This window comes from Mesoplodon mirus, assembly GCF_964341445.2.
Source record: "Mesoplodon mirus genome assembly, chromosome: 19".
Taxonomy (NCBI): Eukaryota; Metazoa; Chordata; class Mammalia; order Artiodactyla; family Ziphiidae; genus Mesoplodon; species Mesoplodon mirus.
In genome coordinates, this window is record NC_138995.1 from 38,877,581 (window position 1) to 38,900,545 (window position 22,965).

General features: G+C 46.8%; 1 pseudogene across 1 annotated transcript in view; it reads right to left on the reverse strand.

The window, feature by feature from the left end:
* The window catches only part of LOC309794492 (zinc finger protein 541-like), a 50,765-nt pseudogene that overhangs the window by 12,355 nt on the left and 15,445 nt on the right, over window positions 1-22,965 (reverse strand). The window contains exons 4-7 of the transcript in view: window positions 19,559-21,420; window positions 3,671-3,729; window positions 3,304-3,463; window positions 1,773-2,097 (exon numbers count right to left, since the gene is read on the reverse strand). The product of the transcript in view is annotated as a zinc finger protein 541-like (transcript). The remainder of the gene's footprint in view (window positions 1-1,772; window positions 2,098-3,303; window positions 3,464-3,670; window positions 3,730-19,558; window positions 21,421-22,965) is intronic.

The following is a 22,965-nucleotide window of genomic DNA, read 5'->3' on the forward strand; positions in this document are numbered from 1 at the left end:
TGGGTCCGTGAGCCATGGCCACTGAGCCTGCGCGTCCGGAGCCTGTGCCCCACAAAGGGAGAGGCCACAACAGTGAGAGGCCCGTGTACCGCAAAAGAAAACAAAACAAAACAAAGTACCAAGACTATTCAATGAGAAAAGAACGGTATTTTCAAGTGCTGGAAGAACTGATACATACATGCAAAAGAATAAATTTGGACTCCTACCTCATACAGTATATAAAAGTTAACTAAAGATTGATCGCAGGCCTAAGAATAAGTTGGACTTCATCAAAATTAAAAACTTGTGTACCGCAAACCATATCATAAATAAAATGAAAGGACAACCCACAAAATTGGAGAGAATTTGCAAATCATATATCTGATAAGGGGCTTGCATCCAGACTATATAAGGAACTGAGACAACTCAATGATAAAAAGATAAGAATTCAATTTAAAAAATGGGCAAAGGATCTGAGCAGACATTTCTCCCGAGAAGATATACAAATGGATAATAAGCACGTGGAAAGATGCTCAACATCGTTAGTCATCAGGGAAATGTAAATCAAAACCACAATGAGGGGGCTTCCCTGGTGGCGCAGTGGTTGAGAGTCCGCCTGCCGATGCAGGGGACGCAGGTTCGTGCCCCGGTCCGGGAGGATCCCGCTTGCTGCGGTGCGGCTGGGCCCGAGAGCCATGGTCGCTGAGCCTGCGCATCCGGAGCCTGTGCTCCACAACGGGCGAGGCCACAAACACTGAGAGGCCCACGTACCGCAAAACAAACAAACAAACAAATAAACAAACACCCCACAAAGAGCTACCACTTTACACCCACTAGGATGGTTATAATGAAAAAGACAGATAAGAAGTGTTTAGCAAGGATGTGGAGAAACTGGAACTTTCATACAATGCTGGTGGAAATTTAAAATGACCCGGCCATTTTGGAAAACAGTCCGGCAGTTCCTTAAACGGTTAGACATAGTTACCCTTTGACCCAGCAATTCCACTCTGAGCTGTATACCCAAGAGAAATGAGGACTTATGTCCAAAAACAACTTATACATAAATGTTCTTAACAGCACTATTTGCAATAGCCAAAGGACGAAAACAACCCAAATGCCCCTCAACTGATGAATGGATAAATAAAATGTTGTCTCTCCAGAGAATGGAATATCATTCACCCATAAAAAGAAATGAAGCACTGATGCATAGTACAACATGGATGAACCTTGACAACATTATTCTAAGTGAACAAACTAGACACAGAATGTCACATATTGTATGACCCCAAGTATATGAAATGTCCAGAATAGGGAGACCCATAGAAAAAGTAGGTTGGTAGACTGGTGGTTGCCCAGGGCAGAGGAGCTGGGGGCTACAGGGCCTGTGTGTCACCGCTCGTGGATATAATCTTCTGGGGTGATGAAAATGCTCTAGAATTAGATTGTGGGATGGGTGTACAATCCTAAGAATACACTAAAAAATCACTGTACACTTTAAATGGGTGATTCATATGGCATGTGAATTATACCTCAATAAAGCTGTTTAAACAATTACTCGAAAGGGCAGGCAGAATGGTGGTTAGGCTAAATTGCGTCTATTTTCTTTCTGGCTACAAAGTTATAAGCACCTAGAAGGCTGCTGGTCCCAGATGGTCCTGGGATAGTTCTGAACAGCAACAGGACCCCCAGACCAGACCCAAGCGTAGGCCAGAGGGAATGGCTGGACCGAATTCTACAGGGGGCGGGGGTCTGGCCCCCCACAGGCCTATCATGGGGTGATCAAGCTCACTCACCAAGCATGGCGCTGATGAGCCTGTCGGGACGGGCCCGGGCAGATGTGGAACACAGAGTGTTGAAATACAGCCCAGAGCCCTCCCGGATGGGGCTGAGCATCGGGGGCGGCGTGTAGGCAGGGCACTGGGACAGTCCCTTCAGGAGACGGTCCACCAGGAACACGGGCGAGCACAGGCAGCTCTGGCGGCATCCTCCCGGGCCCGGCTCCCCAGACATGGAGGGCGGAGGAGGGATGAGCAGTGCCTTGGGCCGTGGGAGCTTCTTCCGCTTCCTGTGTTGGCTGCTCTCCTTGCTGTCTCTCTCTTCCCCGTCCTTCTCCTGTCCCTGGAGAAGAAGAGACTTCAGAACCACAGGGGTCACCTGAGGCCACCGGCCCCACAGCTCAGTCCTCAAGATGGCCTGAGAGTGGGAAAGGGTACTGACCAGCCAGACGCACACCCAGCATGGCCGTGCAAAGAGTCCTCAGCACAGGAAGCCGGGCAGGGCCACCACGCCTGAGCCAGACTCCAGACCCTAAGCCGGGCGATGTTTGAGGCTGGGGCCTTCTCAGGCACCCACACCCCCCAAGGAGAGGCCCTCACTCAGACCATTTTGGAAACTCATGTCCGTTGTTAAAGTGACTGGCACTTAAAGAGTGGGGGCCAGACGGATGCAACAGCATGACAAAAGGAAAACCTGTTGCCCTCAAAATGACAGCAGCTCCTGGGAGACAAACAGTGGGCTCCATGCACCCCGTACCCGAGTCCAGCATGAACGTCTCCAGGTGGGGTCTTCCAGCACAGGCTGAAGAGACGACGGCTTGACCTTGCTACACTCGCTCTTACCTCCACGCAATCTCCCCTCCTCTCTGCCCATCTTACCCCTCCTCATCCTCCAGCTCTCAGCTGCAACACCCCCTTCCTCAGGCAGGGTCTCTGGTGCCCTCGGGGCTCCTACAGCTCCCTCTCCCAGCCCAGCCCGTTCTGGGTCGTCAGTGTCCGGGGATGGGTCTATCTACTCCGCTGGGCTGGGAGCCCCAGGAGACGGGGGCAGGCCTGTTGTGGTCGCTGCAGTGTCCCCAGCCCTGCCCAGACACAAAAGAAGTTCACTGGAGGTTGAATGGATGAATGAACACGCAAATCAAGCTCTTATGGAGTCAGGATTTGGGGGCTTTTCTCACAGCTCCCACTGGCAGCTGGAAAGCAGCTGGAAGGAAGTGCACCCACCTTGCTCCCCGGGGGATGGTTCGCTGGAGCCACAGGCACCGACACAGGGACCACCAAAGGGGCGGTGGTCATGTTGTCCAAGGACTTCCTGGCTCTCGGGGAACTCTGCCTGTCCCCCTCCGGCCTCAGCACCTGTCTTCGTGGCTTGCAAAACTCCATGCCACACACCTACACACAGAGAAGAGCCAGCCCTTTAAGAGACACAGTACGTAGGGAGAAAGGGGCCTCTCCAGAGCAGCACAGCCCTGACTCCCGGCCCCCAGCCAGGCTCCCCGCAGGAGGACGGCTCCATCCTGAGATGAATGGCAGCTTCGAGCCCCTTCACCTGCGGCTCCTGCTTCCCTCGAGGTGACGGCCACTGGTCGCTGTGAAAACACATGTGGCTGCTCAGCCCTCTCTCTGTATAAAACATCTGGCTGCAATTCTTGCAGACGTAAGTGCTCCTTGGCTCTGCCCAGTCTGTGGGACCACCATTGTGCTGGTTACTGTGGGGAAGAAAGGGAGAATGGGACTCTGTCCCCAAACACTGATCCTCTGACAGCTTTGGACGAACCCTAAAGAAATGGGGATGATGCCCCCGATTCCCCGTGGCCTGGTGCTCACCCCTTCAGGAGTGAAGCATCCAGAGCTCGCTCACCCAGGCCCAGCACATCAAAGCCACCAGAGGATTCCCGAGGGGCTTCGGAACTTACCAGCCACACGCCATGTTCTCCTCCTTCATCGGGTGGGGGACCCGGTAGATATTTCCACCCTGAAGACGAAAATACATCTGAGCCAACATATCAGAAATGAGATGCAAGAGTGAAAACTATAAGACTTGGAAGAAAACACAGGTATAATTCTTGGTGACCCGGGAGTAAGCAGTGGTTTCTTGGATGACTCCAAAACCAAACAAAAGACAGACATGTTGGACTTCATCAAAACTTACAACTTCTGACGGATACACCAGAAATGCAGCTACACGTGGAACAACTCCTACAGAACACCTACTGAACGCTGGCAGAAGATCCCAGACCTCCCAAAAGGCAAGAAACTCCCCACATACCTGGGTAGGGCAAAGCGGAGAGATTCCCGCACAGAGGATCGGTGCCGAGCGGCACTCACCAGCCCGAGAGGCTTGTCTGCTCGCCCGCTGGGGCGGGCGGCGCTGGAAGCTGAGGCTCGGGCTTCGGGCAGAGCGCAGGGAGAGGACTGGGGCTGGCGGCGAGAACTCAGCCTGAAGGGGGCTAATGTGCCACAGCTAGCCGAGAGGGAGTCCGGGAAAACTCTGGAGCTGCCGAAGAGGCAAGAGACTTTTTCTTCCCTCTTGGTTTCCTGGTGCGCGAGGAGAGGGGATTAAGAGCGCTGCTTAAAGGAGCTCCACAGACGGCTGAAAGCGCGGAGCCCAGTGACGGGCGTGGGACGCTGGGGCCGCTGCTGCCGCCGCCAAGAGGCCTGTGTGCGAGCGCAGGTCACTGTCCACACCGCCCTGCCGGGAGCCTGTGCAGCCCGCCACTACCGGGGTCCCGGGATCCAGGGGCGGCTTCCCTGGGAGAACGCACGGCGCGCCTCGGGCTGGTGCAACGTCACGCGGGCCTCTGCCGCTGCAGGCTCGCCCCGCACTCCGTGCCCCTCCCTCCCGCCCGGCCTGAGTGAGCCACAGTCCCCGAAGAGGCTGCTCCTTTAACCCTGTCCTGTCTGAGCGAAGAACAGACGCCCTCCGGCGACCTACACGCAGAGGCGGGGCCAAATCCAAAGCTGAGACCCAGGAGCTGTGAGAACAAAGAAGAGAAAGGGAAACCTCTCCCAGCAGCCTCAGAAGCAGCAGATTAAAGCTCCACAATCAACTTGATGTACCCTGCATCTGTGGAATACATGAATAGACAACAAATCATCCCAGATTGAGGAGCCAGGAGTCACTGCTGTGCCTCTGAGGTGGGAGAGCCAACTTCAGGACACTGGTCCACAAGAGACCTCCCAGCTCCACATAATATCAAACGGCGAAAATCTTCCAGAGGTCTCTCTCCATCTCAACACCAGCACCCAGCTTCACTCAACGACCAGCAAGCTACAGTGCTGGACACCCTATGCCAAACAACTAGCAACACAGGAACACAATGCCACCCATTAGCAGAGAGGTGGCCTAAAATCATAAAACGTCCACAGACACCCCAAAACACACCACCAGACCTGGACCTGCCCACCAGAAAGACAAGATCCAGCCTCATCCACCAGAACACAGGCACTAGTCCCCTCCACCAGGAAGCCTACACAACCCACTAAACCAACCTTAGCCACTGGGGACAGACACCAAAAACAACGGGAACTACGAACCTGCAGCCTGCAAAAAGGAGACCCCAAACACAGTAACATAAGCAAAATGAGAAGACAGAAAAACACACAGCACGAGAAGGAGCAAGATAAAAACCCACCAGACCTAACAAATGAAGAGGTAATAGGCAGTCTACCTGAAAAAGAATTCACAATAATGATGGTAAAGATGATCCAAGATTCTATTTCCAAGATCCAAAATCTTGGAAATAGAATAGACAAAATGCAAGAAACAGTTAACAAGGACCTAGAAGAACTAAAGATGAATCAAGCATCGATTAAAAACACAATAAGTGAAATGAAAAATACTCTAGATGGGATCAATAGCAGAATAACTGAGGCAGAAGAACGGATAAGTGAGGTGGAAGATAAAATAGTGGAAATAATTGCTGCAGAGCAAAATAAAGAAAAAAGAATGAAAAGAACAGAGGACAGTCTCAGAGACCTCTGGGACAACATTAAACGCACCAACATTCGAATTATAGGGGTTCCAGAAGAAGAAGAGAAAAAGAAAGGGACTGAGAAAATATTTGAAGAGATTCTAGTTGAAAACTTCCCTAATATGGGAAAGGAAATAGTTAATCAAGTCCAGGAGGCACAGAGAGTCCCATACAGAATAAATCCAAGGAGAAATACGCCAAGACACATATTAATCAAACTGTCAAAAATTAAACACAAAGAAATCATATGAAAAGCAGCAAGGCAAAAACAACAAATAACACACAAGGGAATTCCCATCAGGATAACAGCTGATCTCTCAGCAGAAACTCTACAAGCCAGAACGGAGTGGCAGGACATAATTAAAGTGATGAAGGAGAAAAACCTGCAACCAAGATTACCCTACCCAGCAAGGATCTCATTCAGATTGGATGGAGAAATTAAAACGGTTACAGACAAGCAAAAGCTGAGAGAGTTCAGCACCACCAAACCAGCTTTACAACAAATGCTAAAGGAACTTCTCTAGGCAAGAAACACAACAGAAGGAAAAGACCTACAATAACGAACCCAAAACAATTAAGAAAATGGGAATAGGAACATACATATCGATAATTACCTTAAATGTAAATGGACTAAATGCTCCCACCAAAAGACACAGATTGGCTGAATGGATACAAAAACAAGACCCATATATATGCTGCCTACAAGAGACCCACTTCAGACCTAGAGACACATACAGACTGAAAGTAAGGGGATGGAAAAAGATATTCCATGCAAATGGAAACCAAAAGAAAGCTGGAGTAGCAATTCTCGTATCAGACAAAATAGACTTTAAAATAAAGACTACTACAAGAGACAAAGAAGGACACTACATAATGATCAAGGGATCGATCCAAGAAGAAGATATAACAATTGTAAATATTTATGCACCCAACATAGGAGCACCTCAATACATAAGGCAAATACTAACAGCCATAAAAGGAGACATCGACAGTAACACACTCATAGTAGGGGACTTTAACACCCCACTTTCACCAATGGACAGATCATCCAAAATGAAAATACATAAGGAAACACAAGCTTTAAATGATACATTAAACAAGATGGACTTAATTGATATTTATAGGACATTCCATCCAAAAACAACAGAATACACATTTTTCTCAAGTGCTCATGGAACATTCTCCAGGATAGATCATATCTTGGGTCACAAATCAAGCCTTGGTAAATTTAAGAAAATTGAAATTGTATCAAGTATCTTTTCCGACCACAATGCTATGAGACTAGATGTCAATCACAGGAAAAGAGCTGTAAAAAATACAAACACATGGAGGCTAAACAATACACTACTTAATAACGAAGTGATCACTGAAGAAATCAAAGAGGAAATTAAAAAATACCTAGAAACAAATGACAATGGAGACACGACGACCCAAAACCTATGGGATGCAGCAAAAGCAGTTCTAAGAGGGAAGTTTATAGCAATACAATCCCACCTTAAGAAACAGGAAACATCTCGAATAAACAACCTAACCTTGCACCTAACGCAATTAGAGAAAGAAGAACAAAAACATCCCAAAGTTAGCAGAAGGAAAGAAATCATAAAAATCAGATCAGAAATAAATGAAAAAGAAATGAAGGAAACGATAGCAAAGATCAATAAAACTAAAAGCTGGTTCTTTGAGAAGGTAAACCAAATTGATAAACCATTAGCCAGACTCATCAAGAAAAAAAGGGAGAAGACTCAAATCAATAGAATTAGAAATGAAAAAGGAGAAGTAACAGCTGACACTGCAGAAATACAAAAGATCATGAGAGATGACTATAAGCAACTCTATGCCAATAAAATGGACAACCTGGAAGAAATGGACAAACTCTTAGAAATGCACAACCTGCCAAGGCTGAATCAGGAAGAAATAGAAAATATGAACAGACCAATCACAAGCACTGAAATTGAAACTGTGATAAAAAATCTTCCAACAAACAAAAGCCCAGGACCAGATGGCTTCACAGGCGAATTCTATCAAGCATTTAGAGAAGAGCTAACACCTATCCTTCTCAAACTCTTCCAAAATAGAGCAGAGGGAGGAACACTCCCAAACTCATTCTACGAGGCCACCGTCACCTTGATACCAAAACCAGACAAGGATGTCACAAAGAAAGAAAACTACAGGCCAATATCACTGATGAACATAGATGCAAAAATCCTCAACAAAATACTAGCAAACAGAATCCAACAGCACATTAAAAGGATCATACACCATGATCAAGTGGGGTTTATTCCAGGAATGCAAGGATTCTTCAATATACGCAAATCAATCAACGTGATACACCATATTAACAAATTGAAGGAGAAAAACCATACGATCATCTCAATAGGTGCAGAGAAAGCTTTCGACAAAATTCAACACCCATTTAGGATAAAAACCCTGCAGAAAGTAGGCATAGAGGGAACTTTCCTCAACATAATAAAGGCCATATATGACAAACCCACAGCCAGCATCGTCCTCAATGGTGAAAAACTGAAACCATTTCCACTAAGATCAGGAACAAGACAAGGTTGCCCACTCTCACCACTCTTAGTCAACATAGTTTTGGAAGGTTTAGCCACAGCAATCAGAGAAGAAAAGGAAATAAAAGGAATCCAAATCGGAAAAGAAGAAGTAAAGCTGTCACTGTTTGCAGATGACATGATACTATACATAGAGAATCCTAAAGATGCTACCAGAAAACTACTAGAGCTCATCAATGAATTTGGTAAAGTTGCAGGATACAAAATTAATGCACAGAAATCTCTGGCATTCCTATATACTAATGATGAAAAATCTGAAAGTGAAATCAAGGAAACACTCCCATTTACCATCGCAACAAAAAGAATAAAATATCTAGGAATAAACCTACCTAAGGAGACAAAAGACCTGTATGCAGAAAATTATAAGACACTGATGAAAGAAATTAAAGATGATACAAATAGATGGAGAGATGTACCATGTTCTTGGATTGGAAGAATCGACATTGTGAAAATGACTCTACTACCCAAAGCAATCTACAGATTCAATGCAATCCCTATCAAACTACCACTGGCATTTTTCACAGAACTAGAACAAAAAATTTCACAATTTGTATGGAAACACAAAAGACCCCGAATAGCCAAAGCAATCTTGAGAACGAAAAATGGAGCTGGAGGACTCAGGCTCCCTGACTTCAGACTATACTACAAAGCTACAGTAATCAAGACAGTATGGTACTGGCACAAAAACAGAAGGATAGATCAATGGGACAGGATAGAAAGCCCAGAGATAAACCCACGGACATATGGTCACCTTATCTTTGATAAAGGAGCCAGGAATGTACAGTGGAGAAAGGACAGTCTCTTCAATAAGTGGTGCTGGGAAAACTGGACAGGGACATGTAAAAGTATGAGATTAGATCACTCCCTAACACCATACACAAAAATAAGCTCAGAATGGATTAAAGACCTAAATGTAAGGCCAGACACTATCAAACTCTTAGAGGAAAACATAGGCAGAACACTCTATGACATAAATCACAGCAAGATCCTTTTTGACCCACCTCCTAGAGAAATGGAAATAAAGACAAAAATAAACACATGGGACCTAATGACACTTCAAAGCTTTGGCACAGCAAAGGAAACCATAAACAAGACCAAAAGACAACCCTCAGAATGGGAGAAAATATTTGCAAATGAAGCAACTGACAAAGGATTAATCTCCACAATTTATAAGCAGCTCATGCAGCTCAATAACAAAAAAACAAACAACCCAATCCAAAAATGGGCAGAAGACCTAAATAGACATTTCTCCACAGAAGATATACAGACTGCCAACAAACACATGAAAGGATGCTCAACATCTTTACTCATTAGAGAAATGCAAATCAAAACTACAATGAGATATCATCTCACACCAGTCAGAATGGCCATCATCAAAACATCTAGAAACAATAAATGCTGGAGAGGGTGTGGAAAAAAGGGAACACTCTTGCACTGCTGGTGGGAATGTGAATTGGTACAGCCACTATGGAGAACGGTATGGAGGTTCCTTAAAAAACTACAAATAGAACTACCATACGACCCAGCAATCCCACTACTGGGCATATACCCTGAGAAAACCATAATTCAAAAAGAGACATGTACCAAAATGTTCATAGCAGCCCTATTTACAATAGCCCGGAGATGGAAACAACCTAAGTGTCCATCATCGGATGAATGGGTAAAGAAGATGTGGCACATATATACAATGGAATATTACTCAGCCATAAAAAGAAATGAAATTGAGCTATTTGTAATGAGGTGGATGGACCTAGAGTCTGTCATACAGAGTGAAGTAAGTCAGAAAGAGAAAGAGAAATACTGTATGCTGACACATATATATGGAATTTAAGAAAAAAAATGTCATGAAGAACATAGGGGTAAGACAGGAATAAAGACACAGACCTACCAGAGAATGGACTTGAGGATATGGGGAGGGGGAAGGGTAAGCTGTGACAAAGTGAAAGAGCGGCATGGACATATATACACTACCAAACGTAAGGTAGATAGCTAGTGGGAAGCAGCCGCATAGCACAGGGAGATCAGCTCGGTGCTTTGTGACCGCCTGGAGGGGTGGGATAGGGAGGGTGGGAGGGAGACGCAAAAGGGAGGGGATATGGGAACATATGTATATGTATAGCTGATTAAATCTGTTATAAAGAAAAAAAATACTATACTTTATAGATGTGCAGTTTCTTGTATGCTAGTTATATCTCAATAAAGCTGTTAAAATATCTGCATAAAAAAGAGATTGCATGGAAGGGGGATAAGACTTCTGAAAAAGTAGAGTAAGGAACTCGGCAAAACAACACATTTACTGATAAAAATCATTAAAAAAAAAAAAAAAGGACAGTAAGCCAAAGTCTCTGCAAGTTGTCCTAAAGGCATACAGCATTTTAAGAAATACTCATTCAAGAAAATCCACTAAATCTTGGGAAGAACAGTGAGAGTCTGTGGCACTGGAGCCATGGCCCACTCCCTTACCCACCTAGCCCCCAGCTCTTTGTAATGGAAGCTCTACCCAGGTAGGTGCAGCCAAGGAGATGGGGGCTTCTTCTTCCCCTGGCTCCCATGCTTAAAGAATTAAAGTAAGATAAAATAAAAATTTCTCATCAAAGAGAAAATGCCGTCAAGAGATGGAAATTATTTTTTTAAAAAGAAACAAATGTGGACTTCCCTGGGGGTCCAGTGGTTAAGACTCCGTGCCTCCACTGCAGGGGGCATGGGTTTGATCCCTAGTCGAGGAACTAAGATCCTGCATGCTGTGTGATGTAGTCAAAAAAGAAAAAAAAAGAAGAACCAAATGGAAATAATTCAGGGGTTTAAAAAGTACAATAACCAAAATAAGGCTCAACAGTACATCTGAGCTGGCAGAAGAAACGATCAGCAAACCTGAAGATAGAACAATGGAGACTATGAAATCTGAAGAACAGAGAGAAAAACAATGTAGGAAAGTGAAGAGAGCCTCAGAGAAATGTGAGATGTCATTACATGCAACAATATATATGTAGTGGGAGTACCAGAAAGAGGGGAGAAAGGGACAGAATATTTAAAGTATTAATGGCTGAAAATTTCCCAAAGTTGATGAAAAACAATATGTATATCCAGCAAACTCTATAAACTCCAAGAAAGATGAACACAAAGAGATCTACATCCAGACATAACATAGGCAAAATCTGGAAAGCAAAAATAAAGATAAGATCTTGAAAGCAAAAAGGGAAAAACAATTTGTTACATACAAGGGCACTACAGTAAAATTAACAGCTAACTTCTTAACAGAAACGATGTAGGTTACAAGGCAATGGCATAATATATTCAAATTACTGAAAGTAAAAGAGTGTCAACCAAGTATCTTATATTCAGCAAATTATCTTGCAAAAATGAAGGTAAAATAAAGACATTCCCAGATAAATAAAAACTGAGAATACCTGTTGCTGGCAGACCTCTCTTACAAGAAATATTAAAGGTGAAATATTATTCAGCCCGCAAAATGGAACAAAGTACTGATACATAGTGCAACGTGGATGAAACGTAAAAACATCATGCTAACTAAAAGAAGGCATTCATAAAGGACCACATACTGTATGATTCCACTCATATGAAATATGCAGGATAGCCACATCGATAGAGACAAAGTAGATTAGTCGTTACCCATGGCTGGGGATGGGGAGGATGGAAAGGAGGGACTGCTAATAAGTACAGGGCTTCTTTTGGGGATGATGAAAATTTCTGAAAACTGATGGTAGTGATGGTTGCACAGCTCTGTGAATATACTAAAAACCATTGAATTCTATACTTTAAAGGGATGAATTGTATGGTATGTGAATTATACATGCCTAATAAAAATAAATAGTAAAGAAAGTCCTTCAGATTGAAAGCAAATGACATCAGATGGTAACTTGAATCCAAACCAAAAAAAAAAAAAAAAAAGCGAAGCGCTAGTAAATATGGGTAACTATAAAAATCAGTATGATTACATATTTCTTTTCTTTTCTTAAGTGCCTTAAAAAATAACTGCATAAAACAATATGTATTGTGGGCCTCTAACATATAGAAATATAATATATGTGACAGTAACTGCACAAGGAGCACAGCTGCATTGGAGTAAAGGAATATCACCTCAGACAGTAACTCAAATCCACAAGAATAAATGAAGAGATCAGAAATGGTCAATAAGAAGGTTAATATAACAACCTCTATAAATCATGCTTGTTTTCCTTTATTCTCTCAGTGTTTTTACACGAAATAAAAGTATATAAAGCAAGAAACATGACCAGTAAGGTATTACTGGGTCTCTCACATATAATAGCAAAAGAGTTAGAAGGAAGAGAGCTAGATAGGAGCAGTGTTTCTATATTTCATTGTTAGTGAGTTATTACACATCCTAACAGATTCTGATAAGACATATATTTTAAGTCCTAGAGCAACCACTAAGAAATGACTAAGAAAAAGTGAAAAATTAACAGAATTAAAATGTTACACAATACAAAAGAAAGCAGGAAAGGAGGAACAGAGGGAGAAAAAGACATGTAACATATAGAAAATAGAAAGCAAAATGGCAGATGTAAATGCAACCATATCAATATAACAGTAAACAAGAATGGATTAAACAAACCAAGCCAAAAGGCAGAGTTTCTAAGACTGGATAAAAAAACACATGATCCAACTAATGGTGTCTAGAGGTAACATGCTTTATTTTCAAAGACACAAATAGGCTGAAAGTAAAAGAAGAGAAAAATATATACCAAGAAAACAACAACCAAAAAAGAGAATGGAATGACTATACTGATGTCAGGCACATTAGACTTTAAAACAAAAAAATATTACCAGAGATAATGATAAAATTATTGTAGTAATGACAAATGAAGTCACAATCACATCATAATGGTAAAAGGTCAAGCCGTGAGGAAGATGTGACAATTACAAACATATACACACCTAAAAACAGAACCCCAAAATACACCAAGCAACAAACGACAGAACTGAAGGATGAAATAAACCATTACAAAATAATAGTTGGAGATTTCAATACTTTCAACAGTGGATAGGGCAGCTAGGCAGAAGATCAACAAGGAAATTGAAACTAACTAGACAAAACAGACAAAATACAGCATTCCACCAAACATCAGTAGAATACATTCTTCTCAAATTCACATGGAACATTCTTCAAGACAGACCGGATTCTAGCCCATATAACATGCCTCAATAAGTTTTAAATTTTAAAATAAATTTAAGGGAATTCCCTGGCGGTCCAGTCATTAGGACTCCACGCTTCCGCTGCAGGGGGCATGGGTTCGATCCCTGGTGGGGGAACTAAGATCCTGCAAACCACACAGCACAGCCAAACAAATTAAAAAAAATTTAATAAATTCAATTGAAAAAGAAACAAAGTATGTTCTCTGACCACAAGAGAATTAGATTACAAATCAATAAAAGGCAGCAATTTGGAAAATTCACAAATATGTGAAAATTAAGCAACACACTCTTTAATAGTCAGTGTGTTAAACAAGAAGTGGAATGATAAATTAGAAAATACTTTAGCTGAATGAATATAAAAACACAACATACTAAAACTTACAAAATGTAGCTAAAGCAATGTTCAGAAGGAAATCTATAGCTGTAAAATGCCTGTATTAAAAAAGAAGAAAAATCTCAAATCATTTATGGTCAACTGATTTTCCACAAAGGTACCAAGACAGGGCTTCCCTGGTGGCGCAGTGGTTGAGAGTCTGCCTGGCGATGCAGGGGACATGGGTTTGTGCCCCGGTCTGGGAAGATCCCACGTGCCGCGGAGCAGCTGGGTCCGTGAGCCATGGCCACTGAGCCTGCGCGTCCGGAGCCTGTGCCCCGCAACGGGAGTGCCACAACAGTGAGAGGCCCGTGTACCGCAAAAGAAAACAAAACAAAACAAAGTACCAAGACTATTCAATGAGAAAAGAACAGTATTTTCAAGTGCTGGAAGAACTGATACATACATGCAAAAGAATAAATTTGGACTCCTACCTCATACAGTATATAAAAGTTCACTAAAGATTGATCGCAGGCCTAAGAATAAGTTGGACTTCATCAAAATTAAAAACTTGTGTACTGCAAACCATATCATAAATAAAATGAAAGGACAACCCACAAAATTGGAGAGAATTTGCAAATCATATATCTGATAAGGGGCTTGCATCCAGACTATATAAGGAACTGAGACAACTCAATGATAAAAAGATAAGAATTCAATTTAAAAAATGGGCAAAGGATCTGAGCAGACATTTCTCCCGAGAAGATATACAAATGGATAATAAGCACATGGAAAGATGCTCAACATCGTTAGCCATCAGGGAAATGTAAATCAAAACCACAATGAGGGGGCTTCCCTGGTGGCGCAGTGGTTGAGAGTCCGCCTGCCGATGCAGGGGACGCAGGTTCGTGCCCCGGTCCGGGAGGATCCCGCTTGCTGCGGTGCGGCTGGGCCCGAGAGCCATGGTCGCTGAGCCTGCGCATCCGGAGCCTGTGCTCCACAACGGGCGAGGCCACAAACACTGAGAGGCCCACGTACCGCAAAACAAACAAACAAACAAATAAACAAACACCCCACAACGAGCTACCACTTTACACCCACTAGGATGGTTATAATGAAAAAGACAGATAAGAAGTGTTTAGCAAGGATGTGGAGAAACTGGAACTTTCATACAATGCTGGTGGAAATTTAAAATGACCCGGCCATTTTGGAAAACAGTCCGGCAGTTCCTTAAACGGTTAGACATAGTTACCCTTTGACCCAGCAATTCCACTCTGAGCTGTATACCCAAGAGAAATGAGGACTTATGTCCAAAAACAACTTATACATAAATGTTCTTAACAGCACTATTTGCAATAGCCAAAGGACGAAAACAACCCAAATGCCCCTCAACTGATGAATGGATAAATAAAATGTTGTCTCTCCAGAGAATGGAATATCATTCATCCATAAAAAGAAATGAAGCACTGATGCATGGTACAACATGGATGAACCTTGACAACATTATTCTAAGTGAACAAACTAGACACAGAATGGCACATATTGTATGATCCCAAGTATATGAAATGTCCAGAATAGGGAGACCCATAGAAAAAGTAGGTTGGTAGACTGGTGGTTGCCCAGGGCAGAGGAGCTGGGGGCTACAGGGCCTGTGTGTCACCGCTCGTGGATATAATCTTCTGGGGTGATGAAAATGCTCTAGAACTAGATTGTGGGATGGGTGTACAATCCTAAGAATACACTAAAAAATCACTGTACACTTTAAATGGGTGATTCATATGGCATGTGAATTATACCTCAATAAAGCTGTTTAAACAATTACTCGAAAGGGCAGGCAGAATGGTGGTTAGGCTAAATTGCGTCTATTTTCTTTCTGGCTACAAAATTATAAGCACCTAGAAGGCTGCTGGTCCCAGATGGTCCTGGGATAGTTCTGAACAGCAACAGGACACCCAGACCAGACCCAAGCGTAGGCCAGAGGGAATGGCTGGACCGAATTCTACAGGGGGCGGGGGTCTGGCCCCCCACAGGCCTATCATGGGGTGATCAAGCTCACTCACCAAGCATGGCGCTGATGAGCCTGTCGGGACGGGCCCGGGCAGATGTGGAACACAGAGTGTTGAAATACAGCCCAGAGCCCTCCCGGATGGGGCTGAGCATCGGGGGCGGCGTGTAGGCAGGGCACTGGGACACTCCCTTCAGGAGACGGTCCACCAGGAACACGGGCGAGCACAGGCAGCTCTGGCGGCATCCTCCCGGGCCCGGCTCCCCAGACATGGAGGGCGGAGGAGGGATGAGCAGTGCCTTGGGCCGTGGGAGCTTCTTCCGCTTCCTGTGTTGGCTGCTCTCCTGTCTCTCTCTTCCCCGTCCTTCTCCTGTCCCTGGAGAAGAAGAGACTTCAGAACCACAGGGGTCACCTGAGGCCACCGGCCCCACAGCTCAGTCCTCAAGATGGCCTGAGAGTGGGAAAGGGTACTGACCAGCCAGACGCACACCCAGCATGGCCGTGCAAAGAGTCCTCAGCACAGGAAGCCGGGCAGGGCCACCACGCCTGAGCCAGACTCCAGACCCTAAGCCGGGCGATGTTTGAGGCTGGGGCCTTCTCAGGCACCCACACCCCGCAAGGAGAGGCCCTCACTCAGACCATTTTGGAAACTCATGTCCGTTGTTAAAGTGACTGGCACTTAAAGTGTGGGGGCCAGACGGATGCAACAGCATGACAAAAGGAAAACCTGTTGCCCTCAAAATGACAGCAGCTCCTGGGAGACAAACAGTGGGCTCCATGCACCCCGTACCCGAGTCCAGCATGGACTTCTCCAGGTGGGGTCTTCCAGCACAGGCTGAAGAGACGACGGCTTGAGCTTGCTACACTCTCTCTTACCTCCACGCAATCTCCCCTCCTCTCTGCCCATCTTACCCCTCCTCACCCTCCAGCTCTCAGCTGCAACACCCCCTTCCTCAGGCAGGGTCTCTGGTGCCCTCGGGGCTCCTACAGCTCCCTCTCCCAGCCCGGCCCGTTCTGGGTCGTCAGTGTCCGGGGATGGGTCTATCTACCCCGCTGGGCTGGGAGCCCCAGGAGACGGAGGCAGGCCTGTTGTGGTCGCTGCAGTGTCCCCAGCCCTGCCCAGCACAGGGCCAGGCACAAAAGAAGTTCACTGGAGGTTGAATGGATGAATGAACACGCAAATCAAGCTCTTATGGAGTCAGGATTTGGGGGCTTTTCTCACAGCTCCCACTGGCAGCTGGAAAGCAGCTGGAAGGAAGTGCACCCACCTTGCTCCCCGGGGGATGGTTCGCTGGAGCCACAGGCACCGACACAGGGACCACCAAAGGGGCGGCGGTCATGTTGTCCAAGGACTTCCTGGCTCTCGGGGAACTCTGCCTGTCCCCCTCCGGCCTCAGCACCTGTCTTCGTGGCTTGCAAAACTCCATGCCACACACCTACACACAGAGAAGAGCCAGCCCTTTAAGAGACACAGTACGTAGGGAGAAAGGGGCCTCTCCAGAGCAGCACAGCCCTGACTCCCGGCCCCCAGCCAGGCTCCCCGCAGGAGGACGGCTCCATCCTGAGATGAATGGCAGCTTCGAGCCCCTTCACCTGCGGCTCCTGCTTCCCTCGAGGTGACGGCCACTGGTCGCTGTGAAAACACATGTGGCTGCTCAGCCCTTTCTCGGTATAAAATATCTGGCTACAATTCTTGCAGACGTAAATGCTCCTTGGCTCTGCCCAGTCTGTGGGAACACCATTGTGCTGGTTACTGTGGGGAAGAAAGGGAGAATGGGACTCTGTCCCCAAACACTGATCCTCTGACAGATTTGGACGAACCCTAAAGAAATGGAGATGATGCCCCCGATTCTCTGTGACCTGGTGCTCGCCCCTTCAGCAGTGAAGCATCCAGAGCTCGCTCACCCAGGGCTAGCACAACAAAGCCACCAGAGGATTCCCGAGGGGCTTCGGAACTTACCAGCCACCCTCCACGTTCTCCTCCTTCATCCGGTGCGGGAGCCGGTAGATATTTCCGCCCTGAAGACGAAAATACATCTGAGCCAACATAAAAGAAATGAGATGCAAGAGTGAAAACTATAAGACTTGGAAGAAAACACAGGTATAATTCTTGGTGACCCTGGAGTAAGCAGTGGTTTCTCGGATGACTCCAAAACCAAACAAAAGACAAACGTATTGGAGTTCATCAAAACTTACAACTTCTGTGCTTCAAAGGACATCATCAAGAAGTGAAAGAACAGAATAAGAGAAAGAAGTTGCAAATCATGTATCTGATAAGGGACTGTATATTTCTGTATCTGTGATACATAATGAACTCTCACAGCTCAAAAATAAAATCACAACCCAATTTAAAAATGGGCAAAGACTCTGAAGAGACACTTATCCAAAGAGGATATACAAATGGCCAATAAACACATTAAAAGATGCTCAGGATTATTTGCCATCGGGGAAATGCAAATTAAACCATAATAAGATTATCATTTCCCACCCACTAAGGTGGCTGTAATCAAAAGAACCAACTGGACAATAACAAGTGTTGGTGAGGATGCAGAGAAACTGCAGGCCTCATACACTCTGGGTAGGGATATAAAACAGCACAGCTTTTTGGAAAAGTCTGGCACTTCCTCCAATAGAATTACCCTAGAGCCCAGCAATTCCGCTCCTAGGTATTTCCAAAGAGAAATGAAAACATATGTGTAAACAATAATCTGTACACAAATGTTCATAGCAGCGTTATCACAATGGCCAAGAAGTGAAAACAACCCACATATCTATCAGCTGATGAATGGATAAATAAAATACGGTGTATCCATACAATGAACAACTTACCAGCGATAAAAAGGACTGAAGTTCTGACCCATGCTACAGCACAGAGGAACTCTGAGAACATCATGTGAAGTGAAAGAAGCAAAAGACACAAAAGGCCACGCAGCATTATGATTCCAATCACATGAAGTGTCCAGAATAGGCAAATCCATGGAGACAGAAGGTAGATGCATGGTTACCAGGGGCTGGGAGGGATGGAGAGATTGTGGGTGACAACCAAGGGTGTCGGGTTTCTTTCTGCGGTGATGAAAGTGTTTTGGCAAAGAGTGGCAATGGGTGCACAACCTCGTAAACAAACTGGATGGTGCACTTCAAGATGGCGAATTAGATGGCACGTGAATATTAAAGCTGTGAAAAAAAAAAGAGGAGGAGGTAGCTGTGGTGCGACAGGAAGGATGCTGGACCTCGGAACATCACGAAGAGACGTGGCCGAGCTCTCTGCGACCAGGACCTCATGGGCACGATGTGGGAGGACCCAAGCTGCTCCACAAGGGCGGACCGGCGCCAGGCCTGCAGCAAGGGCCAAGTCGGACTTATGGACCTGTGATTCACAACCAGAATAGACACAGCATTTCACGTACAAATATCAAGGGCAAAGGAGCTCTGCCTTTACATTCTCTGAAGAAGTGAAGGAGGCAAATCCAAAAGGAAGCGAAAGGCAGAAAGAAAGCAAATAGAAAAAGGTTAGTGAAGAAACATGATGCAAAGTGTCTCTGACAACTCTAAAGCCCTGTTCTGTTTTGTGTGTGTGTGTTGCAGGGTGGAGGGTGATGGGAGGAACCATCACTTCTCTGGACCTTCATTCCCCCCTCTGTAAACAAACTGCATCTGAGGATTTGCTGAGGTTAAATACAGTGCCTGGACAAGTCAGAAACACGGACACAGGTAAGGACGAGACTCTGCCTCCCGCATGGTCAGCTCCCGTGAGAGGGCCCTGGTACCTGGATCCTGTTGAATATCGTCAGCTTGGACTTGGAGTCCCAGGGAGGATCCGCTGGAGGCCCGGCCGACGATGAGAATGAGGCCATGGCTACCTGGCTTGGAGAAGCCGCACAGCACATATCCATTTTCACCTTCTCCTTCCGGAAGCCTGAAAAGTGCTGGGCCCTGGAGTTGCCAGAGATGAGCCTATATCCTCGGCCCTTGGAGCAGGCCGGGCCCTCTTCACCTTTTGTGGCCCTGGAAGCCATGCAATTCTCAGCCTGGGCCTGCTTCCCTGTGAGGTGGGCTCTGGATGGCTCCTCTCCTCCTAACTGGGTCTGACGCAGGGCCCCGGGGGAGAAGATGTCCCACGGGCCCAAGGTCCCTTTCGAGGATCTCAACTGCTTGGCCAGAGAGATGTCTGGCTTCCCAGGAGGGTCCAGGGACGACACTGTGAGGGCAGGTGGAGCAGCAGCCACTTTTGGTCTTCCCTTTGTGTCCTGGCTCACGCTGCTGGGGGAGGCTTCTGTGGGGAAAGCAGGTTTGGATTTTCTACTGCGGGTTAGGGATCCCTCTGGCTCAGGGTTCACGGGGCCAGCATGGAGAAAGTCAACAGTGGGCGCCATAGGCGGGGGCTAATGTGGCCACGGCCCCTGCAGTGACTTCAGGGCAATTTGCTTGCCGTCGGGTGTGGGAAGCTGGGAGGAGGCGGCGGCACCTGGGTGTGGGAGGAGATCCGCTGGGATTTGGTGATCATCTGGAACACCTGCATCTGCTCGTGGCTCACCAGAGACTCCTGAGACCTCAGGAACAGCTGCCGGAAGAGCGGAGTGGCATCGGACGGGAGGCCGCTGGACTTTGGGCTGCCCTGGGGGACAGGCTCACCAGGGTTCTGCCGCGAGGAGTCGCAGTCGAACTTGCGCCTCTTGGAAGCCCAGGCCTCCCCTGGTTCCTTCAGGAGCGTGAGAGGGAAGGGCGGCCTCCCCTGGTGCCTTCAGGAGCGTGAGAGGGAAGGGCGGCATGGCCTCCAGACAGGTGCCCCGACTGGGTGAGGGCTCCCCCGCAGGGGAGTCGCTGCTGAGCCCGGGGCCAGGCTCGGAGCCCTCCCGGGACGACACTGCCGAGGGCTTGTGGACGACAAACATACTGTTTCCTTTGCTCTTAGGGCAGCCCGACAGGTTTCAGAGCCACTGGAAACTGTGGCTTGATGGCTGGGAACTGGCGGGGACAGTCTGGCTATGGAACAGAGGCAGGCAGGCGGGCAGGGGAGCGCCCTCGGGCCAGCTCTCCAGGGATGATGGGGGCTGGAGCAGGGGCAGCTCCGGCTCAGCTGGGTTGGGCCGCTGTTCTCCGCTGCCCACGAGTGGATGGCTGTGAACACGTCCGTGCCCGGCTCCTTCCGTGGGGGACGGGGCTCCTAGGGAACCTCAGTGCCCAGGGCTCCTGGGGCCGCCGGGGTGCTGGCTGGGCCCCAGAAGGAGGACCCTGACGAGGGAAGGGAGGAACAGGCCGTGTTCCTCCCTTCGCCGCTGTCTGAAGGCCCTCCCGGGGCTGGCCCGGGAGAAGGGATCTTCTGGCAGACGATGCTGCTCATGATACAGGACAGGAGGTCTCGGTTGGGCAAGAGGGAGCTGGGGAATGGGGTTTCCGGGGGCACCAGGGACCACAGGCTCGCGGGTGCGGGCTGGCTTGCCACCTCGTGCGTATGGGGTGAGTTCCCGCAGGGCTCCTCCTCCGGGGGGGGGGCTCCTTGAGGATGCACAGGCCGTGCTGGACCTCGTAGTGCCGGCGCACGGAGCGGTAGTCGCAGTAGCTCTTGCTGCAGCCCTGCTCAATGCACACAAAGGGCTTGGTCTTCTGGTGAGTGAGCGTGTGCCCAGTCCTGGAATCACATGAGGAGAAAGTTAGTGGGTGTCTTGGCGAGGGTCACTAACTGCAGGAACCCAGGTGTGTCCCCAGGGGGCAGTAGCATCGCAACTCAGAAACTGTGCTCAGACCCTATGAGGAAAGACCCCTGCTACGGCCAAAGCCCTCTGGAAGGGGGAGCTCTTGCCCTCACCCCTAAGCAAACCCCTAATCTGAGATTAAAAAAATCAGTGGGAGCCAAGTCAGAGTTCCCCAAAGTGGGTTCCTAAGGAACACCAGTCTCCAGAGTTGCTCCCTGAGGACTTGGGCTCAGCTGGCAAATAAGTTTGGGAAAAACACTCTTTACTTCTTGGAGGTTCCTAGGAGCAAACTGAAAAGCCACAGAGCAGATAAGGAGAGATCTGTTGAACTTTCCATGTCTCTCAAACTTATTTGCCCACAAAACCATTTTTTTAAATAGACCCGTTTAGCATCCCCGAGAACCAGAGAACCAGAGTTCTGAGAACGCACTTGAGGAAATGCTAACTTGGGGATGATCCTTCCTTGAACAAAGAGTCTTTGCCTTCCCACAGGAGTCCTCTAGACAGTGACCTGGGAGCCCCACAGCAGAAAAAAAAAAAAAGAAAAAGAAAAAGCCAAATTTGCCTATAATTTCTGCAAACATAAACGAATGCAAGTATGTATTATATTTACATCATACTTATATCTGCATTAATATATTATAAATATAAACAAATGGGTAAATCACCCTCTGGGTTCCCAACAATCCTACTCCGGATGGTTCTAATCAATGGGACCCAGTAAATAATGAAACCCTTTCCCAAACGTGGACCCTTGGCCTCCATCTGAAGGAAGCAGCAGAGAGGGCATCTGGAGACCCACTTTCTAGCCCTGTTACCAGCTTGTGACAGGAGTAAATCATTTCCCATCCTTAATGGCGAGAGGGGAGAGGATACAATGAAAGCGGGATCCATCGAAGCGTCAGTAAAGGCTGGGCGAGCTGTAAACATGCAAGGGATCGACCTCTCCCACGTACCAGTCTCTCAGTTTGAAAGTCTGTCTCTCCTCCCTCGGCAGCAAGAAAAGCTTATCATTTCTAAGACATGAAGAACAAATGGAATTCTGCTCCTCTTGCACTGATCCTGCTTTGTAAAGTCAAGTTTAAACAAAAACTGAGTTAATAAAAGGGGGAATTAAAAACGGAAAAAAAAAGAGTGAACACTCCATTGCCATGTTCTAGAAACAGGCATCTCAGAACCCCTTATGCCCTGGTGTTATCCCAACATATATTCCTCATGGAGTGCATATCTGTTCTGCTCAGACACCTACCAGGGACTCTGAAAAGTTCTCTACAGAGTTAGCCAAACTCCCTCCATGACAAAATAGCCTCTGGAGTGTGTTTTTAAAGCACAAGGGTCCTGTCTGCAAATCGCAGCAGCATTCTCCTCACTGGAGTGAATCTGGAGGCTGGGGAGGGCGGGCTGTCCAGGGCAGTGTAGGCCCTGCCCCCCACAAACACTGGCCGTGGGAGGAGAACAGGTTGCACACACCTGGGACACCT